General features: G+C 38.2%; 1 long non-coding RNA gene across 2 annotated transcripts in view; it reads right to left on the bottom strand.

Moving 5' to 3' along the window:
- LOC137223418 (uncharacterized) overlaps positions 1 to 27,629 on the bottom strand; it is an 86,435-nt gene extending 58,806 nt beyond the window's left edge. For both annotated transcript variants that reach the window (XR_010942860.1, XR_010942861.1), the window contains exon 1: positions 27,477 to 27,629. This is a non-coding gene — a long non-coding RNA (uncharacterized lncRNA). The remainder of the gene's footprint in view (positions 1 to 27,476) is intronic.
- Positions 27,630 to 27,633: the final 4 nt, after the last annotated feature.

The following is a 27,633-nucleotide window of genomic DNA, read 5'->3' as shown; positions in this document are numbered from 1 at the left end:
ACACCGGCCTCTGCACACCGGAAAGGAAATAGTTAATCAAGTCCAGGAAGCACAGAAAGTCCCATACAGGATAAATCCAAGGAGAAACACGCTGAGACACATATTAATCAAATACTCAAAAATTAAATACAAAGAAAACATATTAAAAGCAGCAAGGGAAAAACAACAAATACCACACAAGGGAATCCCCATAAGGTTAACACCTGATCTTTCAGCAGAAACTCTGCAAGCCAGAAGGGACTGGCAGGACATATTTAAAGTGATGAAGGAGAAAAACCTGCAACCAAGATTACTCTACCCAGCAAGGATCTCATTCAGATTTGATGGAGAAATTAAAACCTTTACAGACAAGCAAAAGCTGAGAGAGTTCAGCACCACCAAACCAGCTTTACAACAACAGCTAAAGGAACTTCTCTAGGCAAGAAACACAAGAGAAGGAAAAGACCTACAATAACGAACCCAAAACAATTAAGAAAATGGGAGTAGGAACATACATATCGATAATTACATTAAATGTAAATGGACTAAATGCTCCCACCAAAAGACACAGATTAGCTGAATGGATACAAAAACAAGACCCATATATATGCTGTCTACAAGAGACCCACTTCAGACCTAGAGACCCATACAGACTGAAAGTAAGGGCATGGAAAAAGATATTCCAAGCAAATGGAAACCAAAAGAAAGCTGGAGTAGCAATTCTCGTAGCAGACAAAATAGACTTTAAAATAAGACTATTAGAAGAGAGAAAGAAGGACACTACATAATGATCAAGGGATCGATCCAAGAAGAAGATATAACAATTGTAAATATTTATGCACCCAACACAGGAGCACCTCAATACATAAGGCAAATACTAACAGCCATAAAAGGGGAAATCAACAGTAACACATTCATAGTAAGGGACTTTAACACCCCACTTTCACCAATGCACAGATCATCCAAAATGAAAATAAATAAGGAAACACAAGCTTTAAATGATACATTAAACAAGATAAACTTAATTGATATTTATAGGACATTCCATCCAAAAACAACAGAATACACATTTTTTTCAAGTGCTCATGGAACATTCTCCAGGATAGATCATATCTTGGGTCAGAAATCAACCCTTGGTAAATTTAAGAAAACTGAAATTGTATCAAGTATCTTTTCTGACCACAATGCTATGAGACTAGATATCAATTACAGGAAAAGACCTATAAAAAATACAAACACATGGAGGCTAAACAATACACTACTTAATAACAAAGTAATCACTGAAGAAATCAAAGAGGAAATAAAAAAATACCTAGAAACAAATGACAATGGAGACATGACGACCCAAAACCTATGGGATGCAGCAAAAGCAGTTCTAAGAGGGAAGTTTATAGCAATACAATCCTACCTTAAGAAACAGGATACATCTCGAATAAACAACCTAACCTTGCCCCTAAAGCAATTAGAGAAATAAGAACAAAAAACGCCCAAAGTTAGTAGAAGGAAAGAAATCATAAAAATCAGATCAGAAATAAATGAAAAAGAAATGAAGGAAACGATAGCAAAGTTCAATAAAACTAGAAACTGGTTCTTTGAGAAGATAAACAAAATTGATAAGCCATTAGCCAGACTCATCAAGAAAAAAAGGGAGAAGACTCAAATCAATAGAATTAGAAATGAAAAAGGAGAAGTAACAACTGACACTGCAGAAACACAAAAGATCATGAGAGATTACTACAAGCAACTCTATGCCAATAAAATGGACAACCTGGAAGAAATGGACAAATTCTTAGAAAAGCACAACCTGCCAAGACTGAATCAGGAAAAAATAGAAAATATGAACAGACAAATCACAAGCACTGAAATCGAAACTGTGATTAAAAATCTTCCAAGCAACAAAAGCCCGGGACCAGATGGCTTCACAGGCGAATTCTATCAAACTTTTAGAGAAGAGCTAACACCTATCCTTCTCAAACTCTTCCAAAATATAGCAGAGGGAGGAACACTCCCAAACTCATTCTACAAGGCCACCATCACCCTGATACCAAAACCAGACAAGGATGTCACAAAGAAAGAAAACCACAGGCCAATATCACTGATGAACATAGATGCAAAAATCCTCAACAGAATACTAGCAAACAGAATCCAACAAACAGCACGTTAAAAGGATCATACACCATGATCAAGTGGAGTTTATTCCAGAAATGCAAGGATTCTTCAATATACACAAATTAACCAACGTGATACACATTCTTAACAAACTGAAGGAGAAAAACCATATGATCATCTCAATAGATGCAGACAAAGCTTTTGACAAAATTCAACACCCATTTATGATAAAAACCCTGCAGGAAGTAGGCATAGAGGGAACTTTCCTCAACATAATAAAGGCTATATATGACAAACCCACAGCCAACATTGTCCTCAATGGTGAAACACTGAAAGCATTTCCACTAAGATCAGGAACAAGACAAGGTTGCCCACTCTCACCACTCTTATTCACATAGTTTTGGAAGTTTTAGCCAGAGCAATCAGAGAAGAAAAGGAAATAAAAGGAATCCAAATCGGAAAAGAAGAAGTAAAGCTGTCACTGTTTGAAGATGACATGACACTATACATAGAGGATCCTAAAGATGCTACCAGAAAACTACTAGAGCTAATCAATGAATTTGGTAAAGTAGCAGGATACAAAATTAATGCACAGAAATCTCTGGCAGTCCTATACACTAATGATGAAACATCTGAAAGTGAAATGAAGAAAACACTCCCATTTACCACTGCAACAAAAAGAATAAAATATCTAGGAATAAACCTACCTAAGGAGACAAAAAACCTGTATGCAGAAAATTATGACACTGATGAAAGAAATTAAAGATGATACAAATAGATGGAGAGATATATACCATGTTCTTGGATTGGAAGAATCAACACTGTGAAAATGAGTCTACTACCCAAAGCAATCTACAGATTCAATGCAATCCCTATGAAACTACCACTGGCATTTTTTCACAGAATTAGAACAAAAAAATTTACAATTTGTATGGAAACACAAAAGACCCCGAATAGCCAAAGCAATCTTGAGAACGAAAAATGGAGCTGGAGGAATCAAGCTCCCTGTCTTCAGACTATACTACATAGCTACAGTAATCAAGACAGTATGGTCCTGGCACAAAAACAGAAAAATAGATCAATGGAACAGGATAGAAAGCCCAGAGATAAACCCACACACATATGGTCATCTTATCTTTGATAAAGGAGGCAGGAATGTACAGTGGAGAAAGAACAGCCTCTTCAATAAGTGGTGCTGGGAAAACTGGACAGGTACATGTAAAAGTATGAGATTAGATCACTCCCTAACACCATACACAAAAATAAACTCCAAATGGATTAAAGACCTAAATGTAAGGCCAGAAACTATCAAACTCTTAGAGGAAAACATAGGCAGAACACTCTATGACATAAATCACAGCAAGATCCTTTTTGACCCACCTCCTAGAGAAATGGAAATAAAAACAAAAATAAACAAATGGGACCTAATGAAACTTAAAAGGTTTTGCACAGCAAAGGAAACCATAAACAAGACCAAAAGACAACCATCAGAATGGGAGATAATATTTGCAAATGAGGCAACTGACAAAGGATTAATCTCCAAAATTTATAAGCAGCTCATGCAGCTCAATAACAAAAAAACAAACAACCCAATCCAAAAATGGGCAGAAGACCTAAACAGACATTTCTCCAAAGAAGATACACAGACTGCCAACAAACACATGAAAGAATGCTCAACATCATTAATCGTTAGAGAAATGCAAATCAAAATGAGATATCATCTCACACCAGTCAGAATGGCCATCATCAAAAAATCTAGAAACAATAAATGCTGGAGAGGGTGTGGAGAAAAGCGAACGCTCTTGCACTGCTGGTGGGAATGTGAATTGGTACAGCCACTATGGAGAACAGTATGGAGGTTCCTTAAAAAACTGCAAATAGAACTACCATATGACCCAGCAAACCCACTACTGGGCATATACCCTGAGAAAACCATAATTCAAAAAGAGTCATGTACCAAAATGTTCATTGCAGCTCTATTTACAATAGTCCAGAAATGGAAAGAACCTAAGTGTCCATCATCGGATGAATGGGTAAAGAAGATGTGGCACATATATACAATGGAATATTACTCAGCCATAAAAAGAAACAAAATTGAGCTATTTGTAATGAGGTGGATGGACCTTCACTCTGTCTGTCATACAGAGTGAAGTAAGAAAGAGTAAGACAAATACCGTATGCTAACACATATATATGGAATTTAAGGGAAAAAAATGTCATGAAGAACCTAGGGGTAAGACAGGAATAAAGACACAGACCTACTAGAGAATGGACCTGAGGATATAGGGAGGGGGAAGGGTAAGCTGTGACAAAGCAAGAGAGTGACATGGACATATATACACACTACCAAACGTAAAATAGATAGCTAGTGGGAAGCAGCCGCATAGCACAGGGAGATCACCTCGGTGCTCTGGGACCACCTAGAGGGGTGGGAGGGTGGAAGGGAGGGAGACGCAAGAGGGAAGAGATGTGGGAACAATATGTATATGTATAACTAATTCACTTTGTTATAAAACAGAAACTAACACACCATTGTAAACCAATTATACTCCAATAAAGATGTAAAAAAAAAAATTTGGGGAAGATGGAATTATGAAGTTGCGTGAAAAATGGCAGAAGGTAGTAGAACAAAATGGTGAATATGTTGTTCAATAACGTTCCTGGTGAAAATAAAAAATGTCTTTTATTTTTACTTAAAAACTGAAGGAATGGGATTTCCCTGGTGGCACAGTGGTTGGGAGTCCGCCTGCCAATGCAGGAGACACGGGTTCGGTCCCTGGTCCGGGAATATCCCACATGCCCTGGAGCAACGAAGCCCTTGTGCCACAACTGCTGAGCCTGTGCTCTAGAGCCCAAGAGCCACAGCTACTGAAGCCCGTGCGCCTGGAGCCTGTGCTCCGCAGCAAGAGAGACCATAGGTGATGAGAAGCCTGTGCACCACAATGAGGAGTAGCTCCCACTCGCTGCAGCTAGAGAAAGCCTGCGTGCAGCAACGAAGACCCAATGCAGCCAAAAATAAAATAACTAAAATAAATTTATTTAAAAAGAAAAAGAACAAAGGAACTTTTTGGTCAGCCCAATAATATGCTTAAGATCCTTTCTTTTTGTGAATCTATTGTAAGGTTTTGATTGGTGATTACTCTGGATTTCAAGAATGCCGACCCATAACAATATCTGCTTGCTTTAAGCTGATAGTCATACAAGTTAAACACATTCTAAAATATCTACATTTTTGTACTCCCCTCCCTCATATTTTTTTATTTTAATGTCCTATTTTACGTTTTCATGATTATCTTTTAGTGCTACTTGTAGTTATAATGTTTTACAAAAATTATTTGAGGGCTTCCCTGGTGGTGCAGTGGTTGAGAGTCCGCCTGTCAATGCAGGGGACACGGGTTCGTGCCCCGGTCCGGGAAGATCCCACATGCCATGGAGCAGCTAGGCCCGTGAGCCATGGACGCTGAACCTGCGCGTCCAGAGCCTGTGCTCCTCAACGGGAGAGGCCACAACAGTGAGAGGCCCGCGTACCGCAAAAAAAAAAAAATTGATTTTTTAAAATCTTACAAGCAACTCTATGCCAATAAAATGGACAACCTGGAAGAAATGGACAAATTCTTAAAAATGCATAACCTGCCAAGACTGAATCAGGAAAAAATAGAAAATATGAACAGACAAATCACAAGCACTGAAATTGAAACTGTGATTAAAAATCTTCCAAGCAACAAAAGCCCGGGACCAGACGGCTTCACAGGCGAATTCTATCAAACTTTTAGAGAAGAGCTAACACCTATCCTTCTCAAACTCTTCCAAAATATAGCAAAGGGAGGAACACTCCCAAACTCATTCTACAAGGCCACCATCACCCTGATACCAAAACCAGACAAGGATGTCACAAAGAAAGAAAACTACAGGCCAATATCACTGATGAACATAGATGCAAAAATCCTCAACGGAATACTAGCAAGATCACTTAATGGCTTAAGTGATCTTCAACCATATATTTGCCTTTCCTACTGGGATTTTCCCCTTTTCTTTAGATTCTTGTTTCTTTTTTAGAGATCGTTCAATATTTCTTTTAGGGTAGGTTTAGCATTGTTGAATTCTTTGTTTTTGCTTGTCTTAGAAATTATTTTCCCTTCTATTCTAAATGATAATCTTGCTGAGCAGAGTATCCTAGGTTGCATGTTTTTCCCTTTCAGTAATTTGAATATATCATACCACTTCCTTCTGGCCTGCAATGTTTCTGCAAAAGATTCACCTGATAGGGGAACTGGGGGTTTCCTTGTAACTCCTTGTTTTTCTCTTGCTGCCTTTAGAATCCTCTCTTTCAAGGAATTTCTCTTGTCCTTTAATTGGGAGTAGTTCCTCTGTTTTTTCATTTTACTTAACTTTCTCTGTCTCTATTAATTTAGGAGAAACAGTTACCCACTACGGTTCTGAAGGGGTGTTTTTATGTAGGAGAGTCCCTGTGTAGACTGTGTGTGTCCAATATTTTTGATGCAAGGGCTGGTTTTGGTATGGATGCCAGCCATGTCTTTTTCAATGTGTGCTGGTCATTATCTCCTTGAGAGGGGGTGTGACTGCTGTTGTGGTGTTCAAAGCTTGCGCTGGATGTGAGGCAGGGCCTCCTCTTTGTTCTGTGGCTGTCACCACCCTGCTGGGGGCAGGGTCTACTCCCCAGTTGTTGAAGTAGAAGCCCTGAGGGTTGGGTTTAATCAGGCTCCGTCCTCTTGAGTGTGTGCCCTACCCCAAAGGAGGTGATTGCTGAAGCAAACGAGGCCCCTGTGGTCACAGTGACCCTATGCGCTGCCTGTGCAGGCATCCATGGTTCTGCTCAGCAGCCCAAGGTAGCATCTTTTTCCATTGTGTTCATCCCAGATGTAGTGAAAGGCTGTGGTGTGGAATAGGCTGTGGCTGGGGATTGAGGCACTGCAGCTATGCTGCCACCTGAGACCTGGGTTGCCTCTGGCCGACCTCTCCCAAAACCCATCTGCCCCAGATCTGGCATGAAGCTGTGGCATAGAGTGGGCAGAACTGGGGCACTCCTGCTGGGAAACTAATTGCCACATGCTACTGCACAGAGCCTGACTACCCGAGATTCAGCACCTAGCTGCTGCACATTCTTGTGGTGCTGCTCGGGGCATGTGCTGACAATGTGTGCTGTGGCTGGGCCCACCATCATGCACAGGCTGACAAAGAGCTCCTCAGCACCCCGTGAATCACACCCCAGGCCCTCCAGGCTGTCTCTGCGTGGCTAGATGAGTCCTCTGCCAGGGCCTGTCTGCCTGAGATTCGGCACTTAGCTGCTGTGTGTCCTTGTGGTACCACCCCATGTGCACACTGACAGCGTCTGCCTGGCTTGCCCAACCACCCCGCTAGGTGCACTGACAATGTTCTCTGTGGTTCCACCGAGATCACACCCCAGGCACCCTGGTCTGTCTCTACGCAGAGACACTGAATCTTTGCCCTGATCTGTGCCAGGCTGTGGTGTGAAATGAGGGGGATGGGGGTGTTCACCCCTTCAGATTGGGAAATGCAGCAAGGCGGCAGCTGACAGTGTTAAGTCTATTTCCACCCTGATTGTTAGCAAGCCAGCACGTGTGACACTGCTCCTGAGTAGAGTCTAGGCTTCTCCAGCCCTTCTATCTGCCTCAGTGGATTTACCAGTAGGCAAGGGGGCTCCCTAGTCTGAGGAACTATCCATGTGGACCTCCTTTTCCTTCCAGACCCCTCCCAGGGGCACCAGTCCCAACCTGAGGCCCTTTTTTTTTTTCTTTTGTCCTACCCAGTTACATGGAGATCTTTCTTGCAACTTTGGTTGTATAGGAGATCTGCCAGTTTCCAGTTAGTTTTCTGTGAGAGTTGTGTCACATATAGATGTATTTTTGATGTTTGCGAGGTAGGTGAGCTCCAGGTTCTCCTACTGTGCCAACTTGATCCCCCTTCCTCCTATAACTACAGACATAGACTTAAAGTCTATGTCATCTCATATTAGTATAGCCACTCACCTTTCTTTTGGTTACTGTTTGCATGGAATATCTTCTCATCTTTCCACTTTTAACCTATTTGTTTCCTTCAATCCAAAGTGAGTCTCTTATAGACAGTATATACTTGATTATCTTTTAAAATCCTTTCAGCTTCATTTGCATTCAAAACAATTACTGATATGGAAGGACTTCTGCCATTTTGCTATTTGTTTGCTGTATGTCATATCATTTTTATCCTCTATTACTGCCTCCTTTTGTGTTTAATGGATTTTTATATAGCATGCTGTTTTTACTTCCTCTCATTTCCTTTCAATATATATAGTTTAAGTCATTTTTCTAGTGGTTACCCTAACGATTACAATTAATATCTTACACTTATAACAACCTAGTTCCAATAACTATCAACTTAGCTTCAACAGTATACAAAAAATCTACTCTTAAAAAAAAAAAATCTACTCTTTTATAGCTCCATCTCTTCTTATGTTGTTCCTGTCACAAATTATACCTTTATACATGGTGTGTCCATTAATATAGGCTTATTATTATCACTTCCTCATTTGTCTTTTAAATTATATAGGAAAAAATTTACTAACAAAAAAATACATTATATTTTATACTTAACTATGTAATTATCCCTACTAGTATTCTTTATTTCTTCATATGCTCCAAATTACTGTCTAATGTCCTTTCATTTAAAAAAAAAAATATTTATTCATTTATTTTGGTTGTGTTGGTTCTTAGTTGTGGCATGCGAACTTCTTAGTTGCAGCACGCATGCAGCATCTAGTTCCCTGACCAGGGATTGAACCCAGTCCCCCTACATTGGGAGCACAGAGTCTTACCCACTGGAACACCAGGGAAGTCCCTGTCCTTTCATTTTTTAATCAAAGGATTCCCTTTAACATTTCTTTTAGGCAGTTCTATAACCAACAAACTCCTTCAGATTTTGTTTATCTGGGAACGTCTTCTTTTTTTTTTTTTTGCAGTACGCGGGCCTCTTGTGGCAACTGTTGTGGCCTCTCCCATTGCGGAGCACAGGCTCTGGATGCGCAGGCTCAGCGGCCATGGCTCACGGGCCCACCTGCTCCACGGCATGTGGGATCTTCCCGGACCGGGGTACAAACCCGTGTCCCCTGCATCGGCAGGCGGACTCTCAACCACTGCGCCACCAGGGAAGCTCATTTTTCTCCATTTTTGAAGAATAGTTTTGCCAGATATGGAAGTCTTGGTTTACAGGGTTTTCACTTTTGTTTTGTTTTTTTTTCCTCTCAGTATTTTAAATATGTCACCATACTATCTTCTGGTCTCCATGGTTTCTAATAAGAAATAATTTTATTGAGGATCCCTTCTTTGTGGTGATTCACTTCTCTCTTGCTGCTTTCAAGGTTTTCTCTGTTTTTGTTTTTCAATAGTTTGTTTATAATGTGTCTTAGTGTGGATCATTTTAAATTTATTCTTCTTGAAGTTTGTTGACTTTCTTGGATGTGAAGGTTCATGTCTTTCATCAAATATGGGACTTTTTAGCCATTATTTCTTCAAATATTCTTTCTGTCCCTTTCTCTCCTCTACTTTTGGAACTTTCATTATGTGTATGTTGGAATATTTGATAGTGTTCCACAGGTCTCTTAACCTCTGTTCCTTTTTCTTCATGCTTTTTTCTTTCTGCTCCTCAAACTGGATAATTTCAATTGACCTATTCAAGTTAACTGATTCTTTCTTCTCCCTGCTCAAATCTGTTGTTGAAACACTCTAGTGAAATTTTATTTTCGTTATTTACTGAATTCTCATTTGAATCTTTTTTATAATTTCTATATTAAGATCCTCTATTTGTTCAGACATTTCAACATTCTCCTGGTTTTCTCTAGTTCTTGGTGTATGGTTCTCTTTAGCACTTTGACATATTTAAGACATTTGATTTTAAGTCTTTGTCTAGTAAGTACAATGTCTGGGCTTCCTCAGACACTGGGGCAGTTTCTGTGAATTTTTTTTCCTGTGAATGGGCCATACCTTGTTTCTTTGCATTCCTCATATTTTTTGTGGAAAACTGGACATGTTAGTATTATAATGTGGTATCTCTGGAAATAATATTCTCTCACCACCCCCTCCTCAGAATTTGTTGTTACTCACGGTGGGTTGTAACTGACTGTTTAGTAAACTTTCTAAATTATTTTTGTGAAGACTATACTTTTTTCTCAGAAGTATATGTTTCTTTAGCTTAGTATTCAGCTAATGCTTTGACAGAGATTTCTGGATGCTGGAGCCAAGAAAAGAAACAAGATAAAAAAGGATTCTTCTCTTTTTTCAGATTTGAGGGCACTCCTTCAACATTTAGCTGGGCCATATAAAACTCTACTCTAGCCTTCACTTCCTGCTTATGCTGAGACTAAAGATCAACCAATATTGAAAGGCTAGGGTCTTCTCAAGTATTTTGTATGTGTTCTGCCCTGGTCATGTGGATAACCTTTTAGATTCCCTGGTATACAAAGGAAATTCTGAAAGTTCCTATTGCCCCAAAGTATCTAATTCCCAGTTTGTCCTCTGAGGTTGTGTGACTACTGTGCAACTATTGCTTGTCCCAACTGTTATCTTTTGCCACAGCATCTTGTTCACTTGTGGCAGTGGTTCATTCATTTGTCTCTCAATGTGTTTAAGGGATGCCTTCCATGGAGCTAATTCTCCACCCAGAGAGTTCCACATTGGGTAAAACAAAGGCAAACATCTATATGTCAAGGAACCAAAGACAAATCAAAACAGACAATCAAAATTCTTTGAGAACAAGGTCTATTCTGTTCCCTCTGGGACTAGGAACCCACACCAAGAACACAGGTTGATGCCTTCAAAACCAGGACCAATCTGGGAACAGAGAAGTGTGGGAAAGGTAACTTAAATGCCACAAAGCTCTCCTATGTGCTTAAGTCACCCTTTTCCTAATAAAGCATTCACTTCATTGCTATAAACCTTTGACTACCTTCCAGGATTCCAATAAATTTGATCCTGACAATTTGCCAGTTTTTTTGTGGGTGTTTCTAGGGAAGTACAAAACCCCAGAGTTTCCTACTCCACCATTTTCACTGACATTACTAGTCACACCTCTTTGCATTATTTTTTGTTTTTGTTTTTAGCAGTCACTCGAGGGATCACAATATATATATCCTTAACTTTCATAGTCTATTTGGGGGTTACTTTTGTACCACTTCAAAGAATCTTCCAAACATATTTAACTTACCCAATTTCCACTTATTCTGTAAATGTCATATATATTACATTTATATACAACATAAAACTCGAAGTAAAAGGTTTTGATTTTTACTTTAATTACTGATGTAAACTTCAAAGAAATTAAGAAAAAGTGATACTTGTTTATATTTATCCATATATTTCCCATTTCTGGTGTTCTTTATTCCTTCATGATCTGAATTTCTATTTGGTATCATTTCCACTCAGCCTGAAATGTTCCTTTGGCATTTCTTGTAATGCAGGTTAACAGATGATGAATTTTCTTTGTTTCTATTCATCTGAATTAATATTTTGTTAGGCACAAAATTCTGAGTTGGCAGGGTTTGCCCATCAACCCCGCCCGAGCACTGAAATATGTCAATTCCCTGTCTTCTTGGTCCATTATCTCTCATGAGAAGTCAGCATCACTTACATCATTGTTTCCCTGCAGCAATATATTGCCTTTCTCTAGCTGCATTCAAAGTTTTCTCATTTTCTCTAGTTTTCATAGGTTTGATCACAATGTGCCTAGGTGTGGTTTTCATGGTATTTTTCCTGCTTGGGATCTAAAGAGTTTCTTGAATATGTATACTTAATAATGTCTTTCAAAAACTTTGGGAATTTTTGAGCTATTTTTTCCTCCATAAAAAAGAAAAACTCCACCACACATTTAAAAATTTTTGTTGACTACTGGAAATCATTATCATTCTATGATATCTGAAAATTTTTAGTATCTGATAAATTTTTACATTAAAAGGAGAATTAAATCTTCTAAAAAATAAAAGAGGGGGATACTCTTATAAACACATTTCACAGGTCAGCATAACCCTGATACCAAAACCAGACAAGGATGCCAAAGGAAAAGAAAATTGCAGGCCAGTATCCCTGATGAAAAGAGATGCAAAAATCCACAATAAAGTATTAGCAAACTGAATCCAAAAATACATTAAAAGGATCATACACCATCAAGTGGGATTTATTCCAGGGATGCAAGGATGTTTCAACATCCACAAATGAGTCAATGTGATACACATAACTTTTTTAAGAAAATGAAGGATTATCATATGACCATCTCAACTGATGCAGAAAAAACATTTGACAAAATTCAACATCCATTTATGACAAAATTCTCAACAAAGCAGGTACAGTGGGAACATATCCCAACATAATAAAGGCCATATATGATAGGCCCACAGCTAACATCATATGCAAAGGTGAAAAGCTAAAAGCATTTCATCTAAGATCACAAACAAGACAAGGATGCCCGGTCTTGCCACTTTTATTCAACATAGTACATGAAGTCCTAGCCAGAGCAATTAATCAAAAAAAATAAATAAAAGGCACCCAAATTGTAAAGGAAGAAATAAAACTGTCAGTATCTGCAGATGACATAATACTATATATAGAAAAGAGTAGAGGTTCCCTCAAAAAACTGTTAGAGCTAATAAATGAACTCAGTAAAGTTGCAGAATATAAAATCAATACACAAAAATCAGTTGCACTTCTATACACTAATAACAAACTATCAGAAAAAGAAATTAAGAAAACAATCCCACTTACAACTGCATCAAAAAGAATAAAATGCTTAGAAATAAATTTGACCCCAAAATTTAACATCTATATATTGAAAACTACAAGATATTAATGAAAGAAACTGAAGACACTAATAAATGGAAAGAGGTGCTGTGCTCATGGATTGGAAGAATTAATATTGTTAAAACATCAAAATTCCAATGGTATTTTTCACAAAAACAGAACAATCCTAAAATTTGTATAGAACCACAAAGGAACCCACATAGCCAAAGCAATCTTGAGAAAGAATAAGAAAATTGGAGGCATCATGATTCCTAATTTCAAACTATGTTGCAAAGCTATAGTAATTAAAACAGTATGGCACCGGGATTAAAAAAGACACATAGGTAGCTCCCTGGCGGGCCGATGGTTAGGAGTTGGCACTTTCACTGCCATGGCCTGGTTTCAATCCCTAGTCAAGGAACTAAGATCCCACAGTGCAGGAAAAAAAAAAAAAAAAAAAAGACACATAGATCAATGGGACAGACTCAAGAACCCAGAAATAAACCCACACTTATACAATCTACTGATTCATGATAAAGTAGTCAAGAATATATAGTGAGGAAAGGACAAGCTGTCAATAAATGGTGGTGGAAAAACTGGGCAATCACATGCAAAAGAATGAGACTATACCACTATCTTACATCATACACAAAAATTAACTCAAAATGGATTAAAGACTTGAACACGAGGCTTGAAACCATAAAATTCCTATTAGAAAACATAGGTGGTAAGCTCCTTGACATAGGTTTTAGCAATGACTTTCTAAATCTGACACCAAAAGCAAAAGCCAAGAAAAGAAAAACACATGGCAAAACATCAAACTAAAAAGCTTCTGCCCAGCAAAGGAAACCATCAACAAAAAGGCAACCTACTGAATGAGATAAAATAATTTCAAATCATATATCTGGTAAGGGGTTAATATCCAAAATATAGAAAGAACGCACACAACTCAACAGCAAAAACACAAACAACCCAATTGAAAAATGGGTAGAAGATCTGAATAGAGTTTTCCAAAGAAGACATACAGATGGCCAACAGGCACATGAAAAGATGCTCATCATGACTAATCAGGAAAATGCAAATCAAAACCACAATGTGATACCACTTTACACCTGTCAGAATGGCTGTCATCAAAAAGTCAATAGCCAGTGTTGGCAAGGATGTAGAGAAAAGGGAACCCATGTGCACTGACGGCGGGAATATAAATTGGTGCAACCACCATGGAAAACAGTATGGTGTTTCCTTAAAAGATTAAAAATAGAACTACCAGTTCCATTTCTGGGTATTTATCCAAATAAAAAAAAACACTAAGTCAAAACTACACATGCACATGCACCCCTATGTTTCACTGCAGTACTACTTACAATAGTCAAGATATGGAAACAACCTAAGCGTCCACTGATAAATAATTAGATAAAGAAGGTATGGTGGGCTTCCCTGGTGGTGCAGTGGTTGAGAGTCTGCCTGCCGATGCAGGGGACACGGGTTCATGCCCCGGTCCGAGAAGATCCCACATGCCGCGGAGCAGCTGGGCCCGTGAGCCATGGCCGCTGAGCCTGCGCTTCCGGAGCCTGTGCTCCGCAACGGGAGAGGCCACAACAGTGAGAGGCTCCCGTACCGCAAAAAAAAAAAAAAAAGAAGATATGGTATTTTACATATATACTATAATATTATTTGACCATAAAAAAGAAAAAATCTTGCACAAATTGATAACATGATGGACTCGAGGACATTATGCTAAGTAAAACAAGTCAGTAAGTCAGAGAGAGAAAGAGAAATACCACATGATTTCTCTTATATGTGGAATCTAAACAAAAAATGAACAAATGAACAAAACAAGTTCATAGATACAGAACACAGACTGGTGGTTCCAAGAGGCAGGTGGTGGGGGTAGGAGAAATAGATGAACTGGGGGGGGGGGGGTTGGTGCTTTTTTTTTTTCTTTTTTAGTTTAAATAGGTTAAACAAAAATTTAAAAAAGAAAAAAAGAATAGGTATGGAGGGGACAATGGGTCCCTCCAATGTAGGGGATACTGGAAAGTGCCTGAAAGGAAGGTATCCTGCACTTTAGACCATGGAAGGTAGGTCAGTCCCCTATTCCTGGGGTCACCAGCTTTATGTTGTAAGCAGCTTAGCCCCAAGAATATTCAGAAGCCCCACTCAGAATTCTCTCAGGAATAAAAAGGAGGGGGTACCAAAAATACAAGGCCTTAGACTTCCAGTAGCCAATGTGACAAGTTCTTATATGAAAATATCAGGCTTTTGGTATGTCCATACTATGGGAAATTATAAGTTCAATTTATATGTGGTGATCTTGGGTAATTAATTTGATACACTGGGAGTTTAAAAATATAAATTGCAGTACATATAATGATCCCATTTCTTTAAGTAACAGGAAATATGTATATATTTGTACAAAAATAGCAAGGTATGGAAGGAACCATTTCAAAGTTAACATTGATTACCTAAGAGAGAGTAATAGTTTAACAAATATTTTCAAAATAATAGTATATTACATACAAATTAAAATGAAATTTGAAAAAAACACCTGGTGCTGGAGAAGTCTGAAAACCTTGTAGACAAGGAAGGTGTACTTCCTTCTGTATCTTCCTGTTTAGTCTAAAGGGGAGTCTACATTTAAGTGGCTGCGGAATGTCCCCAAAGTGTCCCAGGTTGGAAAATCTTCCTACAAGACGAGACATCAACCACAGTCAACCACACCAAGTCAGGATGTGATTTTCAGCTGTTAAACTGCAGGGGACATTCAGTGGTTTCCCAAATGTGGTCTGTGAAGGACTAGAGAGTCTGGGAAAGGGGAGTTATGAGGCTAACAGGTGAACTTCTGGGACCCCACTGCCACTGTCTGTTTTGCAATTGGGATTTTCATTAAACTTAGGATTCAGCAGCAACAAAAACAAAAGAAGTTGAAAATTTCTGATACAATTGAAAGGGACTTTGGAGTCAAAGAAAATTTACTTAATCTCCCTGAGTCTTAGTTTCTTCATCTGTGTAATGCAGATAAACCACAACCTACAAGCGCTGTTGAGAGGATAAGATGAAATAATGCAGTTAAGCACTTAGCACTTAATAAATGGTCACTTAAAAGACAAAAGGGTCACCTAACTTGGGGTGAATAACGGGCTTGAAACATTTTACACTATAGCATTGTCTTCAACTTTGCCTGTCACTTTCAGACATAATGCATTTCAATGACCTGGGGTGAACTGTCACCATCGTGCACTCTGAGCACCTATTCATTCTGGGTGCTACTTTTCTGTTTGAAAAAGTCACCTCATTTTGTGAGGTAAGGAACCTAAATTCTTATCAGCCTGGAGGGAAAGAAGGGTGATAGAGACCTATGAAGCTCATGTTTAGTAAGCATCACAGTGGAGAAGACTGCTTCTTGCATTCTAGGCCAGGAAAAAATGTGAGGCCTTTACTGAACCAGGCCGACCCAGGTAGTCTGTCTTGATCAAAATGGGATAATAAATACAAAATGGGATAATAAATACAAAGAAACATAGTGGCTCAGAACCCAAACTCTGAAACTAGACTCCCTGGATTCAAATCATGCATTGGCCACTTACTAGCTATGTGACCCTGGTGAAGTTGCTTGACATCTCTATGCCTTAGTTTCCTCATCTATAAAATAATAACTATTGCATATAGTTATTGAGAGGATAAGATTAGTTGATGTATGTAAGGCACTTAGAATAGAATAAGAGCTGTATAAGGGTGCTATATAAGAGTTAGCACATATGCTACATTCTACATATACCTAGGCATATATAACTAATCAACGACAGCATTTTTTTCCAATGAATCTGTTTGAGGTGTCTATATCCTTTGCAAAAAAGACACTCGGTGTAGCTGTTAACTGATTAGCTCACCAAATGAAAACTGTTTTCACCTCATAAAGTCAACTGGAATATTTTATTATAAGCAGTGGAGAAAGTCAGTTTACCCATACCAGTTTTCTATACCAAACACTCCACAAGAGTAAAATGTATCCTGATTAGAGGCAAATGATGCCATGTAAGGGAGATTCGGCACCCAGGCCTGGTGGCCTGTTGTGTGGACACAAATGTTTTCAGCTGCTGGAGACAGTCTGTTCACATCCTGAGACAAGCAGCCATGAAAACTCATTTTTGCCTGTCCTCATTCGTCATTTGCTATAGAATAAGAGCAGTTACTAAGCCACAGACCACAAAGAAAAAAGTTAGTCTCATAAAATACAGCATGATCCTGCTTGAAAAAGCATGCACACTTCAAAGTCACCCATGGACAGAGACACATAGGTAAGCCACTTGAGGACATGTATTTCAACTAGGAGCATTTACCCTGAGAACCCAGCCCTTGGTTAAAGAAAGAGACAGAGAGAGTGAGAGAGGGAATTTTGTTCAACATAAATATTTTAAAAATTATAGGCTACAGAAGGTAGAAAATGAAGCTTCCCTACGATCCTCACATTTATTTGTAAATACTATATATAGCCAACAGACTGTCGTAATAAAGTACTCTTATCTCTTGACTTGGGCTACTTCAGAGGGAAACTAATTGTCCTAAGAAATTAGATATTTTTCCCCAGTTTTACTGAGAAATAATTGACATACATCACTGAATAAGTTTAAAGCAGAGATGTTCTTAAAATAGCTTCTTCAGAGCTATACATCACTATTCTTTGCATTGTTCAGGGTACTAGCATTGTTTCTCATTCTTTTTAACTGTAGGGAAAACCAAAAGTTACATAAATAAAGGAAAAAGGATTTTATGTCTCAGCTGGAAGTTAGTGATATTTACTTAATTATAATATAAACTGAATATTGTGATAAACAAAAATTATGAGGTAACTACATTTGGAGGATGAGATTAGATGAAGGGAGGACAGAGAAGGATGAAAGTAAAAACAACTAAATACATAATTCCTCATCTACAATAGAAAATAGATTTAAATCTAAAACTAAAAAATCAACAAAGAACATAAGCATGCTATTTAGTAATAAGGTAAAATATACAAAACTAAGGTGTTAAATAAATTGAAGATGGTTGCACCTGAGGAACAGAAACGGCTGTTTTTGGATGCTTCTTTGTTGTTTGTTAGTAACCTGTGATATAAAACATATGTGTGTTTTGCACCAGTATCAGCATATCAATAGTGATGCTATGGGCTAGAAATGCCTCGAGGCATTCACCCAGGCCCACAGTGAGTCCCACACACAGACATTTCCCCTTTCAGAACCACTGCTGTGGCTGGATCAGCCCTTGTGGTTCTTATTATGATTGCAAGATGCCTTCAGCAATAAACATCAGGAAACTTTGAAAAAAACAACAAGGTTTATTACTCACAGGTCCTACAGAGTACACAGCACACCTGGGGCTACACAGTGAAGTCACTGATAGAGAAATTTCTCTATTATGTTTGTAAATTTTCTCTAAGTTTGAAATTATTTGAAAATAAAAAGTTTGAAAACAAAAATGCCTTGCAAAAATGTTAAAAGAAGTTCTTTAGAAGATTTGGTGGCTGACGAGAAACTGCTTCCTGGTTCAGAGCCGGCTGTCTTCTCACTTCCACATGGTAAAAGAGGCAAGGGAGCTCTCTGGGTTCTCTTTTATAAGGGAACTAGTCCCATTCATGAGGTCTCCACCTTCATGGCATTATCACCACACAAAAGTGCCATCACCAAATACCATAAGGTTTCAACATATGAATTTGGAGGGACACAAATATTAAATCTACAGCAAAATGGTGTAGTGTTATTTGAAAATGGACTAAGATTAGTTGTCAACATACACTGCAAACTCTGGGGAAAACACTAAAAAATGTTAAAAAAAAAAGTATAACTGATATGCTAAGAAAGGAGAGAAAATGAAATCAAATAAAATGATCAATTAAAACTAAAAGGCAGAAAAAGAGTAGAAGACAAAAATAGGAACAAAGAATAAAGGCAACAAATAGAAAACAGCAACAAATACGGTAAATATTAATCCAAATATATCAATAATTACTTTGCAGCTCAATAGTTAAATGCACCAATTCAAAGACAAGTGATTGTCAGAGTGAAAACCCAACTATCTAAACTTACCTACAAGAAACCCACTTTAATATAAAGACTCACATAGATTGAAAGTAAGTGGATGGAGAAAAATATATCATGCTAACACTAGTCAAAAGAAAGCAGGAGAAGTTATATTAATTTGCAACAAAGCAGACTTCAAAGTAAGGGAAGTTAACAGGGATAAAGAAAGGTATTACATAATGATAAAAGGGTCAATACTCCAAAAAGACATAACAATTTTTAATGTGTATACACCTAACAACAGAGCATAAACTGGGTGAGACAAAAACTGATAGAACAGCAAGGAGAAATAGATGAAACCACTATCATAGTTGGAGACTTCAAACACTCTCTTAGAAATGAACATATACAGCAGGAAGAAATCAGTAAGGATAAACCTGAACTTAATTGTAATTTAAATATATATATATCCCTGCAAACAAAAGTCCAGGACCAGATGGCTTCACTGGGGAATTCTACCAAACATACGAAGAAGAACTTATACCAATCCTTCTCAAACTCTTCCAAAAGACTGAATATGAGGGAACACTAAGTCATTCTATGAAGCCACCATTACCCTAATACCAAAACCAGACAAAGACATTACCAAAAAGGAAGATAACAGGCCAATATATTTGATGAATATACATGCAAAAATCCTCAACAAAATATTAGCAAACTGAATCCAACAACACATAAAAAAGATCACACATCATGACCAAGTTAGATTCATCCTAGGGTCACAAGGATGGTTCAACATATGCAAATCAATCAGTATGATACACCACATAAACAAAAGAAAAGACAAAAACCACATGGTCATCTCAACAGAGGCAGAAAAAGCATTTAACAAAATTCAGCATCCATTCATGACAAAAACTCTTACCAAAGTGGGTACAGTGGGAACATATCTCAACATAGTAAAAACTATTTATGAAAAGCCCACAGCCAACCTAACACTGAATGGTGAAAAGCTGAAGGCCTTCCCACTTCTATTCAACATAGTATTGGAAGTCCTAGCCACAACAATCAGACAAGAAAAAGAAATAAAAGGTATCCAAATTGGAAGAGAAGAGGTAACATTATCATTATGTGCAAATGATATGATACTAATATATAGAAAATCCTAAAGACTCCACACAAAAACTACTAGAACTGATAAACGAATTCAGCGAGGTAGCAGGACACAAGATTAACATACAAAAATTGGTTGCATTTCTTTACACTAACAATGAAATATCAGAAAGAGGAAGTAAAAAAAAAAATCCCTTTTTAAATGGTATCAAAAAATAAAATACTGGGCTTCCCTGGTGGCGCAGTGGTTGAGAGTCCGCCTGCCGATGCAGGGGACACGGGTTCAGGCCCCGGTCCAGGAAGATCCCACATGCCGCAGAACGGCTGGGCCTGTGAGCCATGGCCGCTGAGCCTGTGCGTCCGGAGCCTGTGCTCTGCAACGGGAGAGGCCACAACAGTGAGAGGCCCGCGTACCACAAAAAAAAATAATAATAAAATAAAATAAAATACTTTGGAATAAGCCTGATCAAGGAGGTGAAAGAACTATATGCTGAGAACTATAAAACATTGATGAAGGAAACTGAAGATGATTTAAGCAAATGGAAAGCCATCCCATGCTCTTGGAAGAATTAATATTGTTAAAATGGCCATACTACCCAAAGCAATATACAGATTTAATGTCATCCCTATCAAATTACCCATGACATTTTTCACAGAACTAGAACAAATAATCCTAAAATTTATATGGAACCATAAAAGAACCAGAATTGACAAAGCAATCCTAAGGAAAAAGAACAAAGCAAGAGGCATACCTTTCCCAGACTTCAGACAATACTACAATTAGCTACAGTAATCAAAACAGCATGGTATTGTCAGAAAAAAAGACATATGGATCAATGAAACAGAATAGAGAGCCCAGAAATAAACCCACACACCTACGGTCAATTAATCTTGCCAATTAACAAAGGAGGCAAGAATATACAATGGAGAAAAGACAGCCTCTTCAGCAACTGGTGTTGGGAAAGCTGGACAGCCTCATGTAAATCAATGAAATTAGAACACTCCCTCACACCATATATAAAAATAAACTCAAAATGGTTTGAAGACTTAAATATAAGTCGTAACACCATAAAATTCCTACAGGAGAACACAGCAAAACATTCTCTGACATAAATCATACCAATGTTTTCTTAGATCAGTCTACCAAGGCAATAGAAATAAAAGCAAAAATAAACAAACGGGACCTAATAAAACATAAGCTTTTGCACAGCAAAGGAAACAGTAAACAAAATGAAAAGACAACCTATAGACTGGGAGAAAATATTTGCAAGTGATGCAAACAACAAGGGGTTAATCTCCAAAATATACAAACAGCTCATTCAACTCAATAACAACAACAAAATCCATTTAAAAAATGGGCAGAAGACCTAACTAGACATTTCTTCAAAGAAGACATACAGATGGCCAATAGGTACATGAAAAAATGTTCAACATCGCTAATTATTAGAGAAATGCAAATCAAAACAACAATGAGGTATCACCTAATACTGGTCAGAATGTCCATCAGTAAAAAGTCTAGTCTACAAATAATAAATGCTGCAGAGAGTGTGGAGAAAAGGGAACCCTCCTACACTGTTGGTGCGAATGTAAATTGCTGCAGCCACCATGGAGGCTCCCCAAAAAACTAAAAATAGAGTTGCTATGTGATCCAGAAATCCCATTCTGTGGCATATATCCAGACAAAGCTCTAATTCAAAAAAATACATGCACCCCAATGTTCATAGCAGCACTACTTACAAAAGCCAAGAGATGTGAACAATCTAAGTGTCCATCAACAGATGAATGGATAAAGAAGATGTGGTATATATACAATGGAAAATTACTCAGCCATAAAAAAGAATGAAATAATGCCATTTGCAGCTACATGGATGGACCTAGAGATTATCATACCAAGTGAAATAAGTCAGAAAAAGAAAGATAATAGCATATGATATCACATAAATGGAATCTAAAATATGACACAAATGAACTTACCTATGAAACAGAAACAGACTCACAGACATAGAGAACAGACTTGGGGTTGCCCAGGAGGAGGGTGAGTAGGGGAGGGATGGATTGGGGGTTTGGGACTAGCAGATGCAAACCATTATATACAGAATGGATAAACAACAGGTCTATTGTACAGCACTGGGAACTATATTCAATATCCTGTAATAAACCATAATGGAAAAGAAAAAAATAAAATAATTAAGTAAATAAAATCATCTAAACCTCCCCCTCAGGAAACTAGAAAAATAAAAAAGCAAGTTAAATCAAAAGTAAGCAAAAAAAAAGAAACAATAAGAATCAGCGAAATCCAATATTCATTGCAGCACTATTTACAATAGCCAGGACATGGAAGCAACCTAAGTGTCCATAGACAGATGAATGGATAAAGAAGATGTGGCGCATATATACAATGGAATATTACCCAGCCATAAAAAGAAACGAAATTGAGTTATTTGTAGTGAGGTGAATAGACCTAGAGTCGGTCATACAGAGTGAAGCAAGTAAGAAAGAGAAAAACAAATACCGTATGCTAATACATATATATGGAATCTAGAAAAAAAAATGGTTCTGATGAACCTAGGGGCAGGACAGGAATAAAGACACAGACGTAGAGAATGGACTTGAGGACACGGGAGGGGAAAGGGTAAGCTGGGACAAAGTAAGAGAGTAGCACTGACATATATACACTACCAAATGTAAAATAGATAGCTAGTGGGAAGCAGCTGCATGGCACAGGGAGATCAGCTCGGTGCTTTGCAACCACCTAGAGGGGTGGAATAAGGAGGGTGGGAGGGAGACGTAAGAGGGAGGGGATATGGGGATATACATATGTATATAGCTGATTCACTTTGTTATAGAGCAGAAACTAACACAACACTGTAAAGCAATTATACTCCAATAAAGATATTAAAAAAAAAGAATTAGAGAAATCAATGAAATTGAAAACAGTAAATCAATAGAGAAAAATCAACAAAACCAAAAGCTAATTCTTTGAAAAGATCAAAAAATTCATATGACTCTAGCCAGGCTAACTAAGTAAAAAAGAGAGAAGTTACAAATTACTAATATCAGAAATGATAGAGAGGACATCACTACAGATCCCATGGACATGAAAAGGATAATAAAGGAATACTTTGAACAACTCTACGCCCACAAATTTCATAACCTAGAAGAAATGGACCAATTTCTGTAACACGTAATCTGCCAAAACTCACACAAAAAGAAACAGACAATGTTTAGTCCTATATCTATATTAAAGAAATTGAATCAATGATGGATAACCTTCCAAAACAGAAAGCACCAGGCCCAGATGCGTTCACTGCTGAATTCTATCAAACTTTTAAGGAAGAAATTATACCAATTCTCTACAATCTCCTTCAGAAGACAGAAGCAGAGGGAATACTTCCTAACTCATTCTCTTAGGTCAGCATTACCATAACACCAAACCCAGTTGACAACATTACAAGGAAAGAAACTACAGACGAATATCTCTCATTAACACAGATGCAAAAATCCTCAACAAAATATTAGCGAATTGAATTAAAAAGAATTATACACCATGACCAAGTGAGATTCAACACTCAAAATTTAATTAATGTAATTCATCACATCAACAGGATAAAGAGAAAATCACATGATCATATCAATAGATGCAGAGAAAGTATTTGACAAAATCCAACACCCACTGATGATAAAAACGCTCAATAAACTAGCAGTAGAGGAGATCTTCCTTAACTTGATAAAGAATATCTATAAAAAACCTACAGGGACTTCCCTGGTGGTCCAGTGGTTAAGACTCCGCACTCCCAATGCAAGGGGGGGGGGTTCGATCCCTGGTTAGGGAACTAAGATCCCACATGCTGCATGGCATGGCCAAAAAAGAAAAAAAATTTTAAGAAAAAAACCTACAGCTAACATCATACTTAATGGTGAGAAACTAGAAGCATTTCCACTAATATCAGAAACAAGGCAAGTATGCCCCCTCCCATAATGCCTTTTCAACATCATACTGGAAGTACTAGCTACTGCAATAAAACAAGAAAAGGAAAGAACACATGTACAGGTTTGGAAGGAAGACATAACTGTCTTTGGTCACCGATTATTCTATCACCTATGTAGGAAACCAAACAACAACAACAAAAAACCTTCCTGGAACTAATAAGTGATTATAGCAAGGTTGCAGGATATATGGTTTATATACAAAAGTCAATTGCTTTCCTATATACCAGCACTGAACAAGTGCAATTTGAAATTTAAAATACAATGCAATTTACAGTAGCATCCCCAAAATGAAATACTTAGGTGTAAATCTAACGAAATATGTACAAGATCTATACGAGGAATACAACAAATCTATGATGAAAGAAATCAAAGAAGAACTAGATAAATGGAGAGATATTCTGTGATCATGGATAGGAAGGCTCAATATTGTCAAGATGTCAGTTTTTCCTAACTTTGATCTACAGATTCAATGCAATCCCAACTGAAATCCCAGCAAGTTATTTTATAGCTATCAACAAGCTGATTCTAAAGTGTATACTGAGAGGCAAAAGACCCAGAATAGCCAGTGCAGTATTGAAGGAGAACAAAGTTGGAGGACCGATACTACTAAGGGTATTGGGTCATATAAATCTACTGTAATCAAGACAGTGTGGTATTGGTGAAAGAACAGACAAATAGATCAATGGGAAAGAACAGAGAGCCCAGAAATAGATGCACAGAAATACAGTCAATTAATCATTGACAAAGGAGCAAAGGCAATAGAATGAAGCAAAGATAGTTTTTTCAACAAATGGTGATAAAAAAACTGGTTAACCACATGCAAAAAAATGACTCTATACACAGCCTTTACAGCCTTCACAAAAATTAACTCAAAATGGATCACAAACCTAAAAATAAAACTATAAAACTCCTAGAAGATAACACAGGAGAAAACTAAGATTACCTTGGGTATGACAATGGCTTTTTAGATACAATACCAAGACACAATCCATGAAACAAATAATTGATAAGCTGGACTTCTTTAAAATGAAAAACTTTTGCCCTTCCGAAAGACATCTCAAGATAATGAGAGACAAGCCACAGACTGGGAGGATGTTGCAAAAGAAACAATGATAAAAGACTGTTATCTAAAATACAAAGAACTCTTAAAACTCAACCATAAGAAAACAAACAACACGATTAAAAAACCAAGGCAAAGAGTTTAATCCATATCTCACCAAAGGAGACAGACATACAGATGGCAAATAAACATATGAAAAGATGTCCTACATCATGTATCATCAGGGAAATGCAAATTAAAACAAGATGCAACTACACAGCTATTAGAATTTCTAGGCTAAAATTCAGAACAATGATAACATCAAATGCTGGTGAGGATGTGGAACAGGAATACTAATTCATTGCTAGTAGGAATGAAAAGTGGTACAGCCACTTTGGAAGACAGTTTAGAAGTTTCTTACAAAACTAAAATATACCCTTACCATAAGATCCAGCAATTGCTTTCCTTGGTATTTACTGAAAGGAGCTGAAAACATGTCCACAGAAAATCCTGCAAGTGGACATTTATAGCAGTTTTACTCATAATTGCCAAAACTTGGAAGCAACTCAGATGTCCTTCAATAGGTAAATGGATAAATAAACTGTAATATATCCAGACCACGGAACATTATTCAGCGCTAAAAGAAGTGAGCTATCAAGCCATGAAAAGGCATGGAGGAAACTTAAATGCATATTACTAAGAGAAAGAAGCTAATCTTTAAAGGCTACATTCTATATGATTCCAACTATTCAACATTCTGGAAAAGTCAAAACGATTAAGAAAGTAAAAAGATCAGTGGTTGCTGGGGTGGGGTGAGGGTGGTGAATAGGAGGAGCACAGAGGATTTTTAGGGCAGTGAAAATACTATAATGATGGATATATGTCATTATACATTTGTCCAAACCCATAGAATATACAACATCACGAGTGAATCCTAAGGTGAACTATGGACTTTGCATGATTATGATGAGTCAAGTAGGTTCATCCTTACTAAAAATGTACCTTTCTGGTGAGTGATGTTGATAATGGGGGAAGCTATGCATGTTTGAGAGGAGGGAGTATATGGGAACTCTCAGTACCTTCCACTAAGTTTTCCTGTGAACCTATAACCGCTCTAAAACATTCTTTTCTTTTTAAGTCGATATAATCCCTGATACTAACAGAATAAAGGATAAACACCACAACCTCCACACCCCCCCCCCCCAAAAAAAACCCCACAGTGACAGCAAATTACAGGAACTTCTGAAAGTTTAACAGCAAAAGCAAGTCTAATTGGAAGACTGGACTCTGGAACCAACCGCTCAAGCGTTGTAATATATAACCCTAAAGGAAAGATTTCCAGGAACGAAGGGAAAAGTTGACTTTTCTCTGAACGGCTTTTATACAGCTTGCAGGTAGACAAACTTACATAAACCTGATATACCCATTAATGTAGAAGAAAAGAGCTTTCCATTTAGAAACTGACCTAAGTTTGTGGAGTAGTTCTCAGTTTGTTACATGTCCTTGCTGAATATCACCATCTTCTCATCTGCATAAAGTGTATCATACCAACCTCAGAGGTCATTTTTTTTAGTTATTTCTGAGATATACATTTTAAAGTAATAACAAGAATTATGACATAACATTATACAAGAACATATAAGATTTTTATAAACTTCTAAAAATTTCAGGTCTTTTTTTTTTTTTTTTTTGCGGTACGCGGGCCTCTCACTGTTGTGGCCTCTCCCGTTGCGGAGCACAGGCTCCGGACGCGCAGGCTCAGCGGCCATGGCTCACGGGCCCAGCCGCTCCACGGCATGTGGGATTTTCCCGGACCGGGACACAAACCTGTGTCCCCTGCATCAGCAGGCGGACTCTCAACCACTGCGCCACCAGGGAAGCCCTCGGAGGTCTTGTGTGTGTGTGTGTGTGGTATGCGGGCCTCTCACTGCTGTGGCCTCTCCCGTTGCGGAGCACAGGCTCCGGACGCGCAGGCTCAGCGGCCATGGCTCACGGGCCCAGCCGCTCCGCGGCATGAGGGATCTTCCCGGACCGGGGCCCGAACCCGCGTCCCCTGCATCGGCAGGCAGACTCCCAACCACTGCGCCACTAGGGAAGCCCGTCGGAGGTCTTTTTTGATCAATACATTATCGCACGTGTGTGAGAACTCTCAAATGTGTTATTCTACAGATGGCATTATAATTAATAGAAATTTACCAAAATAAATAATGGAGTCAATTTTCTTAAAGCACCGTATCCATTCATTACAGATATGAAAAACTGGAGTAAGTACAGAGGTGTAAACGGGTGGTTAAGTCAGGTACTGACTTTTTTCCCCTACGCTGCTCCGTCAAGTTTAAGCATTTGGAATTCAAAAATTGTTTTAAACCCTTTACAGAATTGGAAGAAGTAGCTTTTCAGACCGTGAAGTGAGTAACTGACTAGTTGTGAATATCTCATATCTTAGGCTACCTTTTTTATCCGTCTTGCGCGGGTCTTCCAAGAGCCGAACTGCCAACGCTCCCAACCAAGTTCTAGGCCGCCGAAGCACTTCCGGTCCTCGGCCCGGAGGCGAGCGGATAAGGAGCCTGCCACGCATGCGCGCCCAGGCGCAGCTTCTGCGGAACGC

Source organism: Pseudorca crassidens, chromosome 4 (assembly GCF_039906515.1).
Source record: "Pseudorca crassidens isolate mPseCra1 chromosome 4, mPseCra1.hap1, whole genome shotgun sequence".
Lineage (NCBI taxonomy): Eukaryota > Metazoa > Chordata > Mammalia > Artiodactyla > Delphinidae > Pseudorca > Pseudorca crassidens.
This window is presented reverse-complemented; position numbering and strand designations above follow the sequence as displayed.